The sequence below is a fragment of the Triturus cristatus genome, chromosome 3_2, assembly GCF_964204655.1.
Source record: "Triturus cristatus chromosome 3_2, aTriCri1.1, whole genome shotgun sequence".
Classification (NCBI taxonomy): domain Eukaryota; kingdom Metazoa; phylum Chordata; class Amphibia; order Caudata; family Salamandridae; genus Triturus; species Triturus cristatus.
In genome coordinates, this window is record NC_140584.1 from 917,619,809 (window position 1) to 917,635,925 (window position 16,117).

A 16,117-nucleotide genomic window follows, 5' to 3' on the forward strand; every position below is an offset into this window, starting at 1 on the left:
CTGAGACACCTAAAGGTCTTTTAGCTTTGAAAAGCTGCATGAATTCAAGCTGGGTGGTAGTACAAGTTGTTCATGTGAACGCTTTCTTAGATAGCCAGGCATTCAGGGCTCTTCTGAAAGTGATAGGTTCCGTTATCTCCCGTATGTGCTGCAAGAGGTTTTTCACTAAGTCTGGACCCCCGTCGAAGTTCATCGTCTGCTTAGAGTCTTACATGTGAACTGGGGAACAGTTAGGGGCATATCATCAAGCTGGCGATAAAAAATGATTGCCTAATTAGCAAGGTCACGCTAACGCGTGAAACCTTGCATTAGCGTCGGGATTCCTAACGCCCAGCTTTGCATCTCTAATGAGATGCAAAGTGGGCGTACCTGACCTGACATGACAGGAGAAATGTCGCTAAGCGACATTTCTCATATCATCAAGGCCCACGCTATGAAGCATAGCGGCAGGAAAAGTAGCGATAACCCCTGTTATTGCTACTTTCCTTACGCCTGCTTCACGACTGACTTAGCCATGGTATCCTATGTAAGGTGGATATCATGGCTAAGTTTGTGAGTCCCTATCAGCAAGCTAACGCCACACTTCGTGACATTATCGCTGGGTTTCCAGCGATAATCTCACGTTAGGCAGTTAGCGTTAGGATTTTTATCGTTTTTGAGATAAGCGTTGCTAATACCACGTTATCTCAGCGATAATAATCCACGCTAGCCGGCGATAATTATCCTAGCGCTAAGTGCGCTTAGCGATAATTATCGCCGGTTGTTGCTGATATGCCCCTTAGTTTGTTTGGGGAAACTAATCAAAGATGTTGCCGTACATTTGATCTGTGGTGCAACTGTTCAAAATTTAAAGGTAGCTTGAATGCTACAACGTTTGTTTCCACGCTTGCAACCTTAGCAGGTCCCTTCTCGCTAGTGATCAGTGTCACTCTTTTGGCTGTTTGACAGATGCTAATCTGGACCAACTATTCGGATTAAAAATCATCTGTATGATCTTGTGGAACCTGCAGTTTTTTGAAGAATTTTCCAACTCTCCCTGTGGTACAGCATTGGGTCAGGAACAGGCAGGCTGAATTTGATTGGTTGCTGATTTAAAATATGCAAATTTATAAAGCAGTGTCTCACCAGGATCTATTGAGTAGGCTTTATTGTAAATAAAGGCGTATGCGTGTGCATCTGTGGAATATTATCTTGTGGAGTAAAAAATATGTTTATATTTATATGTTTTTATTTCCGTTGATGATGCCGAACCCTGTCTTACTGTAAGTAGGAAGGGTTTCCACCCTTTCTGTCTGTGTGAGCTATAACGAATTTTGTTAAGAATATACTTTCAGGGATCATTTCTATAGTTTTTAACTGAGGAAATGTGTTTGAAAGTGTCTGGTCTTCGCTAACCACGAGGAAGAATTGTAGTTTTCTCTTTTGGGCGTGAAGTGAGTGAACAGTGTTGCATTCATGTAGCTGCTGTTTGCTATTGATGATCGTTCCTGTTCCTTTCAGGAGGATTGGAGAAAGAGAACACAAACTGAGTGGTTAGCTTTTATTTTTGGGTGTAAGAAAGTCTATCAGTTTCTAATTTCTTGTTTAGTTTGTCATTTCTTTTTTGATTTCTTTGGTTTCTTGTAACTTAACTGTTGAGTATATGAATACTTATTAGAAGCTGTTGAGCTTTCTTGGACTTGTGGTTTTTGCAAGAGGTTCTCTTTGAAAGGCACCTCTCACCATCAGTTGATAATTTGGTATGTTATTTATAAAAAAAGCTTTGTTTTTCGAACATGGATAGTAAAGAGTACGTTTTAAATGGACTGTGCGTATGAGCTATTTGTAGAGCCTAGACTTCTGCAAGGCAACTACTGCTACTCAAAAGATTTATCACTCTTTCGAATAGACTGTTTAAAGAAACCTGCTAATGCTAGTTAGGCCGTTTAGAGTAAGAGGAAGCGTAACACCCTGGCTTCTTACAACTTACAAGGCTGCGGTGGATCTTAGACTGCTAAGGATGAAAAACTACTCCTATGGTATTTGTTAAAGTTTTCACAGGAATTCGTGCCGTGCAAAGCAGAAGTAAGGGACTGCGTCTGTTTACTTTTCATTATAAAAGCTTGCATGCTCAGCACAAAATCTTGCAGCTCCCAACAAGCCCCTGTGCAACCCTTAGTACATCAAGGGCTTGATGCATTCGATCTTTGGAATTTTGCAAGATCCATTGGGGGACAGAGGAGTTGCAACGATCGAATAATGGTCAGAACGAGCCACCTGCTCCAGCAAGTGCCATTTTTTTGGTTCTCCTGGTTCAAGTTAGAGTATTCTTACTTCATTGACTGGAATGTTGTGATATCATTATAGACTTTCTGCCTCGGGTATCACATTGATTAAATGTTCTATCCCCTCGATATAGAAGCTCAGCTTTAACTTGAGTCTATAACTCAAACAGAGGGTATTTAATGACCATTGTAGCCCCCTGTAGCGTTGTCCTATGGTATTTTAGAACACTGGAAGATTGAGAGCCTCATGTAGAGAATCGGAATATCAGCTGGTTGTAAATAGTAAAATAAGCCCTGTGCCTTGAAAGTTCTATAGCTGTAATGGTTAGAACCCCAAATGCCACCATTTTGGATATCCACTATGCTGCGACACCTATGAAACGAGGTAGGTGGGCTGGCGCCAGGCCGTAAATTGTAGAAGTTTACAGTTTGGTGACAGGCCAGGTGAATACCCAGAGCCTTTGCCTCTTCTTGGCTTTGTAAGAGTCTGGGGCATCGCCCGACTGCTTTTCCAGCCATGGTCTGTTTTTACGTAAAAATTACAAAGTTGAGACCATATTGTGATAGCCTTTTAGCCTGCCCCAAGAGGCGATTTTCCTGGTCTCCTTTCTTGTGTTTGTCCAGTGCCTTCAACTTTAGTCTATCATGCTGAATTAAACTTTAGTTAGCTGCATAGATTGCAGCGTCAGGTTTTAATTATCTATCACTGATCTGCTGAGAGCTTAGCCAGGTGGCAGAAAAAATGCTCTTGTGATATCTTCCTGTAACCCTTGGACAGCTTGGCATAGAGTTATAAAACTCTTTGTCTTGATATGTTATGTAGAATCAAGATTGAAATAGTATTTGTAAGTGGCCCAAAGGTGTTGCAGATAAGTTCTGATCTAAAAAGGAAGGGCACAGGCAGAGTTTAATTTTTGAAACAACTGTCTACTGTTGATGGCCGTTCCTTTCTTCATTTGAGGATCTGCTGTAAAACGGAATTATATACTGAAAAGTTCAATTCCTGTTCTAATAAATATTAGATACAAAACGTTTCTGGCAAGTATTCACTTCCCAGTGTAAAAAGTCTTCTGTACACAAAACATAAACTATATTTTGGATACTTCTGTAGTGCTGAGACACCTAAAGGTCTTTTAGCTTTGAAAAGCTGCATGAATTCAAGCTGGGTTTTAGTACAAGTTGTTCATGTGAACGCTTTCTTAGATAGCCAGGCATTCAGGGCTCTTCTGAAAGTGATAGGTTCCGTTATCTCCCGTATGTGCTGCAAGAGGTTTTTCACTAAGTCTGGACCCCCGTCGAAGTTCATCGTCCTCTTAGAGTCTTACATGTGAACTGGGGAACAGTTAGGGGCATATCATCAAGCTGGTGATAAAAAATGATCGCCTAATTAGCAAGGTCACGCTAACGCGTGAAACCTTGCATTAGCGTCGGGATTCCTAACGCCCAGCTTTGCATCTCTAATGAGATGCAAAGTGGGCGTACCTGACCTGACATGACAGGAGAAATGTCGCTAAGCGACATTTCTCCTATCATCAAGGCCCACGCTATGAAGCATAGCGGAAGGAAAAGTAGCGATAACCCCTGTTATTGCTACTTTCCTTACGCCTGCTTCAGGACTGACTTAGCCATGGTATCCTATGTAAGGTGGATATCATGGCTAAGTTTGTGAGTCCCTATCAGCAAGCTAACGCCACACTTCGTGACATTTTCGCTGGGTTTCCAGCGATAATCTCACGTTAGGCAGTTAGCGTTAGGATTTTTATCGTTTTTGAGATAAGCGTTGCTAAAAGCACGTTATCTCAGCGATAATAATCCATGCTAGCCGTCGATAATTATCCTAGCGCTAAGTGCGCTTAGCGATAATTATCGCCGGTTGTTGCTGATATGCCCCTTAGTTTGTTTGGGGAAACTAATCAAAGATGTTGCCGTACATTTGATATGTGGTGCAACTGTTCAAAATTTAAAGGTAGCTTGAATGCTACAACGTTTGTTTCCACGCTTGCAACCTTAGCAGGTCCCTTCTCGCTAGTGACCAGTGTCACTCTTTTGGCTGTTTGACAGATGCTAATCTGGACCAACTATTCGGATTAAAAATCATCTGTATGATCTTGTGGAACCTGCAGTTTTTTGAAGAATTTTCCAACTCTCCCTGTGGTACAGCATTGGGTCAGGAACAGGCAGGCTGAATTTGATTGGTTGCTGATTTAAAATATGCAAATTTATAAAGCAGTGTCTCACCAGGATCTATTGAGTAGGCTTTAATGTAAATAAAGGCGTATGCGTGTGCATCTGTGGAATATTATCTTGTGGAGTAAAAAATATGTTTATATTTATATGTTTTTATTTCCGTTGATGATGCCGAACCTTGTCTTACTGTAAGTAGGAAGGGTTTCCACCCTTTCTGTCTGTGTGAGCTACAAAGAATTTTGTTAAGATTATACTTTCAGGGATCATTTCTATAGTTTTTAACTGAGGAAATGTGTTTGAAAGTGTCTGGTCTTCGCTAACCACGAGGAAGAATTGTAGTTTTCTCATTTGGGCGTGAAGTGAGTGAACAGTGTTGCATTCATGTAGCTGCTGTTTGCTATTGATGATTGTTCCTGTTCCTTTCAGGAGGATTGGAGAAAGAGAACACAAACTGAGTGGTTAGCTTTTATTTTTGGGTGTAAGAAAGTCTATCAGTTTCTAATTTCTTGTTTAGTTTGTCATTTCTTTTTTGATTTCTTTGGTTTCTTGTAACTTAACTGTTGAGTATATGAATACTTATTAGAAGCTGTTGAGCTTTCTTGGACTTGTGGTTTTTGCAAGAGGTTCTCTTTGAAAGGCACCTCTCACCATCAGTTGATAATTTGGTATGTTATTTATAAAAAAAGCTTTGTTTTTCGAACATGGATAGTAAAGAGTACATTTTAAATGGACTGTGCGTATGAGCTATTTGTAGAGCCTAGACTTCTGCAAGGCAACTACTGCTACTCAAAAGATTTATCACTCTTTCGAATAGACTGTTAAAAGAAACCTGCTAATGCTAGTTAGGCCGTTTAGAGTAAGAGGAAGCGTAACACCCTGGCTTCTTACAACTTACAAGGCTGCGGTGGATCTTAGACTGCTAAGGATGAAAAACTACTCCTTTGGTATTTGTTAAAGTTTTCACAGGAATTCGTGCGGTGCAAAGCAGAAGTAAGGGACTTCGTCTGTCTACTTTTCATTATAAAAGCTTGCGTGCTCAGCACAAAATCTTGCAGCTCCCAACAAGCCCCTGTGCAACCCTTAGTACATCAAGGGCTTGATGCATTCGAACTTTGGAATTTTGCAAGATCCTTTGGGGACAGAGGAGTTGCAGCGATCGAATATTGGTCAGAACGAGCCACCTGCTCCAGCAAGTGCCATTTTTTTGGTTCTCCTGGTTCAAGTTAGAGTATTCTTACTTCATTGACTGGAATGTTGTGATATCAGTATAGACTTTCTGCCTCGGGTATCACATTGATTAAATGTTCTATCCCCTCGATATAGAAGCTCAGCTTTAACTTGAGTCTATAACTCAAACAGAGGGTATTTAATGACCATTGTAGCCCCCTGTAGCGTTGTCCTATGGTATTTTAGAACACTGGAAGATTGAGAGCCTCATGTAGAGAATCGGAATATCAGCTGGTTGTAAATAGTAAAATAAGCCCTGTGCCTTGAAAGTTCTATAGCTGTAATGGTTAGAACCCCAAATGCCACCATTTTGGATATCCACTATGCTGCGACACCTATGAAACGAGGTAGGTGGGCTGGCGCCAGGCCGTAAATTGTAGAAGTTTACAGTTTGGTGACAGGCCAGGTGAATACCCAGAGCCTTTGCCTCTTCTTGGCTTTGTAAGAGTCTGGGGCATCGCCTGACTGCTTTTCCAGCCATGGTCTGTTTTTACGTAAAAATTACAAAGTTGAGACCATATTGTGATAGCCTTTTAGCCTGCCCCAAGAGGCGATTTTCCTGGTCCCCTTTCTTGTGTTTGTCCAGTGCCTTCAACTTTAGTCTATCATGCTGAATTAAACTTTAGTTAGCTGCATAGATTGCAGCGTCAGGTTTTAATTATCTATCACTGATCTGCTGAGAGCTTAGCCAGGTGGCAGAAAAAATGCTCTTGTGATATCTTCCTGTAACCCTTGGACAGCTTGGCATAGAGTTATAAAACTCTTTGTCTTGATATGTTATGTAGAATCAAGATTGAAATAGTATTTGTAAGTGGCCCAAAGGTGTTGCAGATAAGTTCTGATCTAAAAAGGAAGGGCACAGGCAGAGTTTAATTTTTGAAACAACTGTCTACTGTTGATGGCCGTTCCTTTCTTCATTTGAGGATATGCTGTAAAACGGAATTATATACTGAAAAGTTCAATTCCTGTTCTAATAAATATTAGATACAAAACGTTTCTGGCAAGTATTCACTTCCCAGTGTAAAAAGTCTTCTGTACACAAAACATAAACTATATTTTGGATACTTCTGTAGTGCTGAGACACCTAAAGGTCTTTTAGCTTTGAAAAGCTGCATGAATTCAAGCTGGGTGGTAGTACAAGTTGTTCATGTGAACGCTTTCTTAGATAGCCAGGCATTCAGGGCTCTTCTGAAAGTGATAGGTTCCGTTATCTCCCGTATGTGCTGCAAGAGGTTTTTCACTAAGTCTGGACCCCCGTCGAAGTTCATCGTCCTCTTAGAGTCTTACATGTGAACTGGGGAACAGTTAGGGGCATATCATCAAGCTGGTGATAAAAAATGATCGCCTAATTAGCAAGGTCACGCTAACGTGTGAAACCTTGCATTAGCGTCGGGATTCCTAACGCCCAGCTTTGCATCTCTAATGAGATGCAAAGTGGGCGTACCTGACCTGACATGACAGGAGAAATGTCGCTAAGCGACATTTCTCCTATCATCAAGGCCCACGCTATGAAGCATAGCGGAAGGAAAAGTAGCGATAGCCCCTGTTATTGCTACTTTCCTTACGCCTGCTTCAGGACTGACTTAGCCATGGTATCCTATGTAAGGTGGATATCATGGCTAAGTTTGTGAGTCCCTATCAGCAAGCTAACGCCACACTTCGTGACATTTTCGCTGGGTTTCCAGCGATAATCTCACGTTAGGCAGTTAGCGTTAGGATTTTTATCGTTTTTGAGATAAGCGTTGCTAAAAGCACGTTATCTCAGCGATAATAATCCATGCTAGCCGGCGATAATTATCCTAGCGCTAAGTGCGCTTAGCGATAATTATCGCGGGTTGTTGCTGATATGCCCCTTAGTTTGTTTGGGGAAACTAATCAAAGATGTTGCCGTACATTTGATCTGTGGTGCAACTGTTCAAAATTTAAAGGTAGCTTGAATGCTACAACGTTTGTTTCCACGCTTGCAACCTTAGCAGGTCCCTTCTCGCTAGTGACCAGTGTCACTCTTTTGGCTGTTTGACAGATGCTAATCTGGACCAACTATTCGGATTAAAAATCATCTGTATGATCTTGTGGAACCTGCAGTTTTTTGAAGAATTTTCCAACTCTCCCTGTGGTACAGCATTGGGTCAGGAACAGGCAGGCTGAATTTGATTGGTTGCTGATTTAAAATATGCAAATTTATAAAGCAATGTCTCACCAGGATCTATTGAGTAGGCTTTAATGTAAATAAAGGCGTATGCGTGTGCATCTGTGGAATATTATCTTGTGGAGTAAAAAATATGTTTATATTTATATGTTTTTATTTCCGTTGATGATGCCGAACCTTGTCTTACTGTAAGTAGGAAGGGTTTCCACCCTTTCTGTCTGTGTGAGCTATAAAGATATTTGTTAAGACTATACTTTCAGGGATCATTTCTATAGTTTTTAACTGAGGAAATGTGTTTGAAAGTGTCTGGTCTTCGCTAACCACGAGGAAGAATTGTAGTTTTCTCTTTTGGGCGTGAAGTGAGTGAACAGTGTTGCATTCATGTAGCTGCTGTTTGCTATTGATGATCGTTCCTGTTCCTTTCAGGAGGATTGGAGAAAGAGAACACAAACTGAGTGGTTAGCTTTTATTTTTGGGTGTAAGAACGTCTATCAGTTTCTAATTTCTTGTTTAGTTTGTCATTTCTTTTTTGATTTCTTTGGTTTCTTGTAACTTAACTGTTGAGTATATGAATACTTATTAGAAGCTGTTGAGCTTTCTTGGACTTGTGGTTTTTGCAAGAGGTTCTCTTTGAAAGGCACCTCTCACCATCAGTTGATAATTTGGTATGTTATTTATAAAAAAAGCTTTGTTTTTCGAACATGGATAGTAAAGAGTACATTTTAAATGGACTGTGCGTATGAGCTATTTGTAGAGCCTAGACTTCTGCAAGGCAACTACTGCTACTCAAAAGATTTATCACTCTTTCGAATAGACTGTTAAAAGAAACCTGCTAATGCTAGTTAGGCCGTTTAGAGTAAGAGGAAGCGTAACACCCTGGCTTCTTACAACTTACAAGGCTGCGGTGGATCTTAGACTGCTAAGGATGAAAAACTACTCCTTTGGTATTTGTTAAAGTTTTCACAGGAATTCGTGCGGTGCAAAGCAGAAGTAAGGGACTGCGTCTGTGTACTTTTCATTATAAAAGCTTGCGTGCTCAGCACAAAATCTTGCAGCTCCCAACAAGCCCCTGTGCAACCCTTAGTACATCAAGGGCTTGATGCATTCGAACTTTGGAATTTTGCAAGATCCTTTGGGGACAGAGGAGTTGCAGCGATCGAATATTGGTCAGAACGAGCCACCTGCTCCAGCAAGTGCCATTTTTTTGGTTCTCCTGGTTCAAGTTAGAGTATTCTTACTTCATTGACTGGAATGTTGTGATATCAGTATAGACTTTCTGCCTCGGGTATCACATTGATTAAATGTTCTATCCCCTCGATATAGAAGCTCAGCTTTAACTTGAGTCTATAACTCAAACAGAGGGTATTTAATGACCATTGTAGCCCCCTGTAGCGTTGTCCTATGGTATTTTAGAACACTGGAAGATTGAGAGCCTCATGTAGAGAATCGGAATATCAGCTGGTTGTAAATAGTAAAATAAGCCCTGTGCCTTGAAAGTTCTATAGCTGTAATGGTTAGAACCCCAAATGCCACCATTTTGGATATCCACTATGCTGCGACACCTATGAAACGAGGTAGGTGGGCTGGCGCCAGGCCGTAAATTGTAGAAGTTTACAGTTTGGTGACAGGCCAGGTGAATACCCAGAGCCTTTGCCTCTTCTTGGCTTTGTAAGAGTCTGGGGCATCGCCCGACTGCTTTTCCAGCCATGGTCTGTTTTTACGTAAAAATTACAAAGTTGAGACCATATTGTGATAGCCTTTTAGCCTGCCCCAAGAGGCGATTTTCCTGGTCCCCTTTCTTGTGTTTGTCCAGTGCCTTCAACTTTAGTCTATCATGCTGAATTAAACTTTAGTTAGCTGCATAGATTGCAGCGTCAGGTTTTAATTATCTATCACTGATCTGCTGAGAGCTTAGCCAGGTGGCAGAAAAAATGCTCTTGTGATATCTTCCTGTAACCCTTGGACAGCTTGGCATAGAGTTATAAAACTCTTTGTCTTGATATGTTATGTAGAATCAAGATTGAAATAGTATTTGTAAGTGGCCCAAATGTGTTGCAGATAAGTTCTGATCTAAGAAGGAAGTGCGCAGGCAGAGTTTAATTTTTGAAACAACTGTCTACTGTTGATGGCCGTTCCTTTCTTCATTTGAGGATATGCTGTAAAACGGAATTATTTACTGAAAATTTCAATTCCTGTTCTAATGAATATTAGATACAAAACGTTTCTGGCAAGTATTCACTTCCCAGTGTAAAAAGTCTTCTGTACACAAAACATAAACTATATTTTGGATACTTCTGTAGTGCTGAGACACCTAAAGGTCTTTTAGCTTTGAAAAGCTGCATGAATTCAAGCTGGGTGGTAGTACAAGTTGTTCATGTGAACGCTTTCTTAGATAGCCAGGCATTCAGGGCTCTTCTGAAAGTGATAGGTTCCGTTATCTCCCGTATGTGCTGCAAGAGGTTTTTCACTAAGTCTGGACCCCCGTCGAAGTTCATCGTCTGCTTAGAGTCTTACATGTGAACTGGGGAACAGTTAGGGGCATATCATCAAGCTGGTGATAAAAAATGATCGCCTAATTAGCAAGGTCACGCTAACGCGTGAAACCTTGCATTAGCGTCGGGATTCCTAACGCCCAGCTTTGCATCTCTAATGAGATGCAAAGTGGGCGTACCTGACCTGACATGACAGGAGAAATGTCGCTAAGCGACATTTCTCCTATCATCAAGGCCCACGCTATGAAGCATAGCGGCAGGAAAAGTAGCGATAACCCCTGTTATTGCTACTTTCCTTACGCCTGCTTCAGGACTGACTTAGCCATGGTATCCTATGTAAGGTGGATATCATGGCTAAGTTTGTGAGTCCCTATCAGCAAGCTAACGCCACACTTTGTGACATTATCGCTGGGTTTCCAGCGATAATCTCACGTTAGGCAGTTAGCGTTAGGATTTTTATCGTTTTTGAGATAAGCGTTGCTAATAGCACGTTATCTCAGCGATAATAATCCACGCTAGCCGGCGATAATTATCCTAGCGCTAAGTGCGCTTAGCGATAATTATCGCCGGTTGTTGCTGATATGCCCCTTAGTTTGTTTGGGGAAACTAATCAAAGATGTTGCCGTACATTTGATCTGTGGTGCAACTGTTCAAAATTTAAAGGTAGCTTGAATGCTACAACGTTTGTTTCCACGCTTGCAACCTTAGCAGGTCCCTTCTCGCTAGTGATCAGTGTCACTCTTTTGGCTGTTTGACAGATGCTAATCTGGACCAACTATTCGGATTAAAAATCATCTGTATGATCTTGTGGAACCTGCAGTTTTTTGAAGAATTTTCCAACTCTCCCTGTGGTACAGCATTGGGTCAGGAACAGGCAGGCTGAATTTGATTGGTTGCTGATTTAAAATATGCAAATTTATAAAGCAGTGTCTCACCAGGATCTATTGAGTAGGCTTTAATGTAAATAAAGGCGTATGCATGTGCATCTGTGGAATATTATCTTGTGGAGTAAAAAATATGTTTATATTTATATGTTTTTATTTCCGTTGATGATGCCGAACCTTGTCTTACTGTAAGTAGGAAGGGTTTCCACCCTTTCTGTCTGTGTGAGCTATAAAGAATTTTGTTAAGACTATACTTTCAGGGATCATTTCTATAGTGTTTAACTGAGGAAATGTGTTTGAAAGTGTCTGGTCTTCGCTAACCACGAGGAAGAATTGTAGTTTTCTCTTTTGGGCGTGAAGTGAGTGAACAGTGTTGCATTCATGTAGCTGCTGTTTGCTATTGATGATCGTTCCTGTTCCTTTCAGGAGGATTGGAGAAAGAGAACACAAACTGAGTGGTTAGCTTTTATTTTTGGGTGTAAGAAAGTCTATCAGTTTCTAATTTCTTGTTTAGTTTGTCATTTCTTTTTTGATTTCTTTGGTTTCTTGTAACTTAACTGTTGAGTATATGAATACTTATTAGAAGCTGTTGAGCTTTCTTGGACTTGTGGTTTTTGCAAGAGGTTCTCTTTGAAAGGCACCTCTCACCATCAGTTGATAATTTGGTATGTTATTTATAAAAAAAGCTTTGTTTTTCGAACATGGATAGTAAAGAGTACGTTTTAAATGGACTGTGCGTATGAGCTATTTGTAGAGCCTAGACTTCTGCAAGGCAACTACTGCTACTCAAAAGATTTATCACTCTTTCGAATAGACTGTTTAAAGAAACCTGCTAATGCTAGTTAGGCCGTTTAGAGTAAGAGGAAGCGTAACACCCTGGCTTCTTACAACTTACAAGGCTGCGGTGGATCTTAGACTGCTAAGGATGAAAAACTACTCCTTTGGTATTTGTTAAAGTTTTCACAGGAATTCGTGCGGTGCAAAGCAGAAGTAAGGGACTGCGTCTGTCTACTTTTCATTATAAAAGCTTGCGTGCTCAGCACAAAATCTTGCAGCTCCCAACAAGCCCCTGTGCAACCCTTAGTACATCAAGGGCTTGATGCATTCGAACTTTGGAATTTTGCAAGATCCTTTGGGGACAGAGGAGTTGCAGCGATCGAATATTGGTCAGAACGAGCCACCTGCTCCAGCAAGTGCCATTTTTTTGGTTCTCCTGGTTCAAGTTAGAGTATTCTTACTTCATTGACTGGAATGTTGTGATATCAGTATAGACTTTCTGCCTCGGGTATCACATTGATTAAATGTTCTATCCCCTCGATATAGAAGCTCAGCTTTAACTTGAGTCTATAACTCAAACAGAGGGTATTTAATGACCATTGTAGCCCCCTGTAGCGTTGTCCTATGGTATTTTAGAACACTGGAAGATTGAGAGCCTCATGTAGAGAATCGGAATATCAGCTGGTTGTAAATAGTAAAATAAGCCCTGTGCCTTGAAAGTTCTATAGCTGTAATGGTTAGAACCCCAAATGCCACCATTTTGGATATCCACTATGCTGCGACACCTATGAAACGAGGTAGGTGGGCTGGCGCCAGGCCGTAAATTGTAGAAGTTTACAGTTTGGTGACAGGCCAGGTGAATACCCAGAGCCTTTGCCTCTTCTTGGCTTTGTAAGAGTCTGGGGCATCGCCCGACTGCTTTTCCAGCCATGGTCTGTTTTTACGTAAAAATTACAAAGTTGAGACCATATTGTGATAGCCTTTTAGCCTGCCCCAAGAGGCGATTTTCCTGGTCCCCTTTCTTGTGTTTGTCCAGTGCCTTCAACTTTAGTCTATCATGCTGAATTAAACTTTAGTTAGCTGCATAGATTGCAGCGTCAGGTTTTAATTATCTATCACTGATCTGCTGAGAGCTTAGCCAGGTGGCAGAAAAAATGCTCTTGTGATATCTTCCTGTAACCCTTGGACAGCTTGGCATAGAGTTATAAAACTCTTTGTCTTGATATGTTATGTAGAATCAAGATTGAAATAGTATTTGTAAGTGGCCCAAATGTGTTGCAGATAAGTTCTGATCTAAGAAGGAAGTGCGCAGGCAGAGTTTAATTTTTGAAACAACTGTCTACTGTTGATGGCCGTTCCTTTCTTCATTTGAGGATATGCTGTAAAACGGAATTATATACTGAAAATTTCAATTCCTGTTCTAATGAATATTAGATACAAAACGTTTCTGGCAAGTATTCACTTCCCAGTGTAAAAAGTCTTCTGTACACAAAACATAAACTATATTTTGGATACTTCTGTAGTGCTGAGACACCTAAAGGTCTTTTAGCTTTGAAAAGCTGCATGATTTCAAGCTGGGTGGTAGTACAAGTTGTTCATGTGAACGCTTTCTTAGATAGCCAGGCATTCAGGGCTCTTCTGAAAGTGATAGGTTCCGTTATCTCCCGTATGTGCTGCAAGAGGTTTTTCACTAAGTCTGGACCCCCGTCGAAGTTCATCGTCTGCTTAGAGTCTTACATGTGAACTGGGGAACAGTTAGGGGCATATCATCAAGCTGGTGATAAAAAATGATCGCCTAATTAGCAAGGTCACGCTAACGCGTGAAACCTTGCATTAGCGTCGGGATTCCTAACGCCCAGCTTTGCATCTCTAATGAGATGCAAAGTGGGCGTACCTGACCTGACATGACAGGAGAAATGTCGCTAAGCGACATTTCTCCTATCATCAAGGCCCACGCTATGAAGCATAGCGGCAGGAAAAGTAGCGATAACCCCTGTTATTGCTACTTTCCTTATGCCTGCTTCAGGACTGACTTAGCCATGGTATCCTATGTAAGGTGGATATCATGGCTAAGTTTGTGAGTCCCTATCAGCAAGCTAACGCCACACTTCGTGACATTATCGCTGGGTTTCCAGCGATAATCTCACGTTAGGCAGTTAGCGTTAGGATTTTTATCGTTTTTGAGATAAGCGTTGCTAATAGCACGTTATCTCAGCGATAATAATCCACGCTAGCCGGCGATAATTATCCTAGCGCTAAGTGCGCTTAGCGATAATTATCGCCGGTTGTTGCTGATATGCCCCTTAGTTTGTTTGGGGAAACTAATCAAAGATGTTGCCGTACATTTGATCTGTGGTGCAACTGTTCAAAATTTAAAGGTAGCTTGAATGCTACAACGTTTGTTTCCACGCTTGCAACCTTAGCAGGTCCCTTCTCGCTAGTGATCAGTGTCACTCTTTTGGCTGTTTGACAGATGCTAATCTGGACCAACTATTCGGATTAAAAATCATCTGTATGATCTTGTGGAACCTGCAGTTTTTTGAAGAATTTTCCAACTCTCCCTGTGGTACAGCATTGGGTCAGGAACAGGCAGGCTGAATTTGATTGGTTGCTGATTTAAAATATGCAAATTTATAAAGCAGTGTCTCACCAGGATCTATTGAGTAGGCTTTAATGTAAATAAAGGCGTATGCATGTGCATGTGTGGAATATTATCTTGTGGAGTAAAAAATATGTTTATATTTATATGTTTTTATTTCCGTTGATGATGCCGAACCTTGTCTTACTGTAAGTAGTAAGGGTTTCCACCCTTTCTGTCTGTGCGAGCTATAAAGAATTTTGTTAAGACTATACTTTCAGGGATCATTTCTATAGTTTTTAACTGAGGAAATGTGTTTGAAAGTGTCTGGTCTTCGCTAACCATGAGGAAGAATTGTAGTTTTCTCTTTTGGGCGTGAAGTGAGTGAACAGTGTTGCATTCATGTAGCTGCTGTTTGCTATTGATGATCGTTCCTGTTCCTTTCAGGAGGATTGGAGAAAGAGAACACAAACTGAGTGGTTAGCTTTTATTTTTGGGTGTAAGAAAGTCTATCAGTTTCTAATTTCTTGTTTAGTTTGTCATTTCTTTTTTGATTTCTTTGGTTTCTTGTAATTTAACTGTTGAGTATATGAATACTTATTAGAAGCTGTTGAGCTTTCTTGGACTTGTGGTTTTTGCAAGAGGTTCTCTTTGAAAGGCACCTCTCACCATCAGTTGATAATTTGGTATGTTATTTATAAAAAAAGGTTTGTTTTTCGAACATGGATAGTAAAGAGTACGTTTTAAATGGACTGTGCGTATGAGCTATTTGTTGAGCCTAGACTTCTGCAAGGCAACTACTGCTACTCAAAAGATTTATCACTCTTTTGAATAGACTGTTTAAAGAAACCTGCTAATGCTAGTTAGGCCGTTTAGAGTAAGAGGAAGCGTAACACCCTGGCTTCTTACAACTTACAAGGCTGCGGTGGATCTTAGACTGCTAAGGATGAAAAACTACTCCTTTGGTATTTGTTAAAGTTTTCACAGGAATTCGTGCCGTGCAAAGCAGAAGTAAGGGACTGCGTCTGTTTACTTTTCATTATAAAAGCTTGCGTGCTCAGCACAAAATCTTGCAGCTCCCAACAAGCCCCTGTGCAACCCTTAGTGTATCAAGGGCTTGATGCATTCGAACTTTGGAATTTTGCAAGATCCATTGGGGACAGAGGAGTTGCAACGATCGAATAATGGTCAGAACGAGCCACCTGCTCCAGCAAGTGCCATTTTTTTGGTTCTCCTGGTTCAAGTTAGAGTATTCTTACTTCATTGACTGGAATGTTGTGATATCAGTATAGACTTTCTGCCTCGGGTATCACATTGATTAAATGTTCTATCCCCTCGATATAGAAGCTCAGCTTTAACTTGAGTCTATAACTCAAACAGAGGGTATTTAATGACCATTGTAGCCCCCTGTAGCGTTGTCCTATGGTATTTTAGAACACTGGAAGATTGAGAGCCTCATGTAGAGAATCGGAATATCAGCTGGTTGTAAATAGTAAAATAAGTCCTGTGCCTTGAAAGTTCTATAGCTGTAATGGTTAGAACCCCAAATGCCACCATTT

At 40.9% G+C, this 16,117-nt stretch overlaps 5 non-coding genes across 5 annotated transcripts; all 5 read left to right on the forward strand.

The window, feature by feature from the left end:
* The first annotated feature begins 1,318 nt into the window (after positions 1-1,318).
* On the forward strand, positions 1,319-1,534 carry LOC146858480 (small nucleolar RNA U3). Its single transcript, XR_014980662.1, has one exon. It is a non-coding gene; the product is annotated as a small nucleolar RNA U3 (small nucleolar RNA).
* A 3,161-nt stretch (positions 1,535-4,695) lies between these two features.
* On the forward strand, positions 4,696-4,911 carry LOC146858481 (small nucleolar RNA U3). The gene has a single exon (XR_014980217.1). It is a non-coding gene; the product is annotated as a small nucleolar RNA U3 (small nucleolar RNA).
* Positions 4,912-8,071: 3,160 nt separating this feature from the next.
* Positions 8,072-8,287, forward strand: LOC146858482 (small nucleolar RNA U3). The gene has a single exon (XR_014980545.1). It is a non-coding gene; the product is annotated as a small nucleolar RNA U3 (small nucleolar RNA).
* Positions 8,288-11,447: 3,160 nt separating this feature from the next.
* On the forward strand, positions 11,448-11,663 carry LOC146858483 (small nucleolar RNA U3). The gene has a single exon (XR_014980614.1). It is a non-coding gene; the product is annotated as a small nucleolar RNA U3 (small nucleolar RNA).
* A 3,160-nt stretch (positions 11,664-14,823) lies between these two features.
* Positions 14,824-15,039, forward strand: LOC146858484 (small nucleolar RNA U3). The gene has a single exon (XR_014980162.1). It is a non-coding gene; the product is annotated as a small nucleolar RNA U3 (small nucleolar RNA).
* Positions 15,040-16,117: the final 1,078 nt, after the last annotated feature.